The sequence below is a fragment of the Triticum aestivum genome, chromosome 6B (genome assembly GCF_018294505.1).
Source record: "Triticum aestivum cultivar Chinese Spring chromosome 6B, IWGSC CS RefSeq v2.1, whole genome shotgun sequence".
In the NCBI taxonomy this organism is placed as follows: Eukaryota; Viridiplantae; Streptophyta; class Magnoliopsida; order Poales; family Poaceae; genus Triticum; species Triticum aestivum.
This window is the reverse complement of record NC_057810.1, coordinates 155,693,076-155,697,490: the sequence shown is the minus strand read 5'-3', so window position 1 is coordinate 155,697,490 and position 4,415 is coordinate 155,693,076. Positions and strand designations below refer to the sequence as shown.

At 42.0% G+C, this 4,415-nt stretch overlaps 1 long non-coding RNA gene across 4 annotated transcripts in view; it reads left to right on the top strand.

The window, feature by feature from the left end:
- LOC123133825 (uncharacterized) overlaps window positions 1-2,855 on the top strand; it is a 4,123-nt gene extending 1,268 nt beyond the window's left edge. For all 4 annotated transcript variants that reach the window (XR_006465399.1, XR_006465402.1, XR_006465400.1 and 1 more), the window contains exons 4-7: window positions 627-779; window positions 892-960; window positions 2,125-2,276; window positions 2,409-2,855. This is a non-coding gene — a long non-coding RNA (uncharacterized lncRNA). The remainder of the gene's footprint in view (window positions 1-626; window positions 780-891; window positions 961-2,124; window positions 2,277-2,408) is intronic.
- The last annotated feature ends 1,560 nt before the right edge of the window (window positions 2,856-4,415 follow it).

Here is a 4,415-nt window from a genome sequence, read left to right as displayed (position 1 = left end):
ATTGCACAGACCTGATATTCTTGTGTGCTGGATTCAGTTCTTGACTTGCATCTATTCATTTTTATGTATTGCTGCTCCTATAGAAGGCGCATTTGAAGGATGAGAAGGTGGCTATTAATAACTTTGAAAGATGAGTTGAGTCACTTTTTTGCTTGCATCAGACATGCTTGATTTCTATGGAGATACATGGTTAATGGTCTATCGAAGTATGTGCATGCAAAGCACAATTTTAGATTGGTTTGCATTTTATGGGCAGAGTTGTTAGTTTTCGTAGGATGGCAACCTTCAGATGTTGATGCAAAAGACAAGCCATGCGTTACTTGGTGCAGTTTCCATATGGTCTATTTAATTAGCTTTCGTCTGATGTCGTCATGGTACAAAGCATAATTTTGCCAAATGTATTGCTTAATGCTGGTAGGAAACATAAACACATCAACATGAACTGTTTCAAGCTTTGCTTTGCTATGTTATTAACTTCCAATAGCATATTACATGAAATATTCATTGCATCTTATTTTGCACCCTGGTCCACTCACCAAAAAGGGGCAGCCCACAGTGTTTTTGTAAGGATCGCAATGAAGCAAAGTAGAATCTTGTACTAAATTGTATTAATCTTGTTTTTGCAGTACTTTTGCATGCAGTAATCTTGTTCGTGCCTTTGGAAGCAACGAGATTTGTCCAGACTGAAACAAATGCAGCAAAGAAGATATTTGCTAGAGGGAAACATGTGCACTGCAGTTCTGTTGAGCGAGATTAAGTCGGGTGCACATTTGTTTGGGGTAACCTTTCTTTTGTTGACATGAATTCTGTTTATTATAAACAGATTGGTTCGTAGAATTTGAGGCTGCAACTAGCAAATCTGAAAAGCATTTTCTTTTCTTGGTTCACTAGGAATCTTATGGGAAGTAGCGAAACTATGATTTGGCCGTGGAGGCGTCACCTAACAATTGTGCTTTACAGGTTAGTTTCTGATCCTTATGTCTAAAAGTATATTTGTACAAGTCTTAATAAAACCTATCGAGTTTTATAAGGAATGAATGTTGTTGTGTGATTAAATTCCATGTGTAGTTAGCATGCTAGGATAAAAGCTCTGAATCATGTACCGTAACTAACAAGTGTTGTTTCAACACATTGGTCCGAATCTTTTCCCATGAATCTCTTACATGTAGCAATCTGCTTCAAATATTTTAGTAAAAGCTCATGATGACTTTGATGAATCTGACAACATGTGTAGTCTAACCGCATCAATTATTCTGGCATGAGGTTGTTTGCCTACACTAGCATGTTATTAAATTAGTAGTGGTGCTTGGCAAAACAAGTTGAAAATCAAAGCACATTGTTGTTTCTCAAATATGTGTAGAAGCCTCTTTCTAAAAGATGTGTTTCCAACTTTCTGTCCATACAAAGCAAGTCTTGTGCAATTTGTATGCCAAGTTAGTAAAGCCCATCTCTTTGCGGCTATTATTTCAAATATTAGTCACCCTTGTATGCTCAGGTTTCGGTTCATGTTTGTTCTCTGCATACCAAATTTCTTGCTCTAGGACCATAGAGAAAAAAAGGGTACCAATATTTACATATTGTGAGCTTGCTGGCAAATGTTGCACTTTCTTAATCGTCCATATCACCAATATTTTGAGCTCCATACAAGCACGCCGTATGTTCATGCTCGCCCGTCATCATGGGAGTCGCCTGCTATCTCGCTAGCTACCGCCGCTTCTGAGGGGTACCACTGACGCTCATGTGATGGATCGCTTCCATGTCACCAGTGGGGAAAATTAGGGAGACTTAATAAAGTATAGTTTGATTATTTTAAGTGTTGAGTTGACCTCACATACTCCTTGTATTATATAGTACGTTTACAATATTTTTCATATTATGTACTCCCTCCGTAAGCAAATTAAGATGCTTTTGATCACTACTTGTCCAAAGTGTGCGGTGAATTTTCACTTGAAGCCGAGTGCGTTGCTAGCTAGAAAAGTCATGTCGAGCTACCCCTAGAAATTTCTTCAGTTTCTGTGAACTCTTGTATTATGAGAAATCAGATCAATATTGGTGGGTAAGAAGTTCCTGTTTTATTTTCCAATTTTATTGATGATTGATTAGTTATTCGTCACGTTCTTCAAGGAGTTGGCGATGGAAATAGCTGGGGTGTCATTATTCTTGCTTGATCTGGGCATATCACTGTTGACCTGCTGGAAGAGGTGTGCTGGGAGTACAACATACAAGCTGACGTCGGTATCGCGACATCATCAGGGAGGTCGGCAATGAGAACATGCGTATGTTTATTCAGTGCAGTCACCATCTCAAATTAATTAATTAGTTTCAATTAACTCTGTTGATTAGTCTATACTATTACGCTAATTACTACAAATCTAAAATGCAAATTGATCATGTCTACATTTGATTAGGATGTTCAAATTGACTAGGGGATGTTCGTGGCAATGGTGAAGAAGGGGATTATCAGGAATGGAAGTCTGACCATCATTCTCCATGGAGCAGACGACCTCGACTAGCCTTTGATTGAAATATTCATATACAACACACTATATTTGTTCGCATTGTGCTATAGATCATATCAATATTTTTAAGTCAAGTCGTGTAAAAAAACTGAGGATAACGAGTATAGGAGAAGCTTTAATATTAGAGCAATAGGGGAGGAGCAAATGATTGAATGGGCTATCAGCCGTATAAAATAAAACTGAGGGTAACGTCACCAGGTGGAAAACTATATTTGATTGACATCATAACACTAGCAAGGTGAATAACAATGTAACATTATCTTTTCATTAGTTGATCCATTCAACTTCTGGTTGATATGATTGACATGATATTTGGAAAGGGAAGTTATTTGTTAACTTTGTATCATTTTTATGTGTAAGCTAATAATTTGGCACTGCATTTGCCTGCAATTTTCTACTCCCCTTGTACTGAAATATTTGTAGTTTTAGCAGCTCAAATATCTGAAGAAAAATAAAATGTGCCTGCAGTAATTTTCTCCAGAAGTTTTTTTCATTTGTAGAAGGATAGACAACGGGCTCCCAGTAAAAAAATAGGATAGGATCGGTAGCAAAAAATGAGGATAGGAGAAGTTGGTAGTTAAAGTTAGTATAAATGCCAGTTAGCATTGTTTTCATTCTGTAGGATTGGCATTGCAGCTGAGGAAATATGTGACATAGAGTAATTTTGTCAACAAAAGGACATTTGACTTTTAACGTATCTTAACACACTTCGCAAAAAGAACGAGGAAATATTAGGTTATTTTTTTATTTGTCTGATGATAATAGACGTGCGTTGCACGTGCATGCTTACTAGTTTCCAGAAGTGGACGAGACCTCTCCAGCTCGAGTCAGACTCGTACACTGCACCCGAACCCTATGATCGACATCTTTGACGACCGTGCTAGCGACAAATCTTCGGGGGCTCGGGCCGGGCCGCCGGGGTTGTTGAAAAGGGCAACCAAGGTTGAAATCGGGAACGCCCGGATCCCGCTAGGCCAAGACCATCCTTCGCCGTACGGAACCTGGATGGTTACGAGAGCTAACCAGTTTCTCCCCGTGACGAAAGGTTGTGAGTTATAACCAGATAATCATTAGTATGTCTGTTGTGAAACCGTGGACAAATAATTGAAGGAAATCTGTTGCTTCCGTCAGGGTGCAAGGGTAAACGAGATCAAGGAGAAAGTGACACTCGGTGAACGTTCAACGGAGCATAGTTGAGCAGACAAATTTGCAAAATACCCCCTGTGTCGCTCTCGAAACAGGCTTTCGCCCCTGTGTCGCTCTCGCCCGGGGCGACATGGGGGCGACCGGACCTTACATAGTGTCGACGCCTCATTCTCTCTTCTCCCCCTGCGTGGCCGACGGCGGCGGGGCTCTCCTCCTCGGAGTGCTTTCTCGTCGTGGGCGGCGATGTGTGTGAATCAGTGGCAGCTCGGAGGTCCTTCCATGTCGGCGCATGCGGAATGGTACGGTTACGTCGGTCCGGTTCTGATTCAGGCAGTCCTGCCATTGGTCTCAGCTTGCTAGCCACGGATAAGGCCTTGCTCGTGTGTGAGTTGGCAAGGCCAGAGGAGGGCCATGGCCATGGCGTGCTCGACGGCAGGTTGTCAACATGCGCTCGTTGTGACCCCTCCTGGTCTAGACAAGACTGGGTGGGACGCCAGTGTGGGCGACTACGTCGCCAGATCCATTGGGAATCGGCGTCTAATGTCCAACCAACAGTGGAAGGACGCACCTTCCAGTTCTTGCTACCATGGTTGGTGAGCTGCAATGATGATGGTCGGCAGTCTCGGGATCTTGGATGTTGGGGCGACGGCCCCGGGAATGCATGCTTGGCTCATGGACAAGCAGTTGCAGTAGTGGTGGCACCTCTTTTTGACTATGTGGATAGCAAGGGGAGGGTTGGCGGGTGATCAT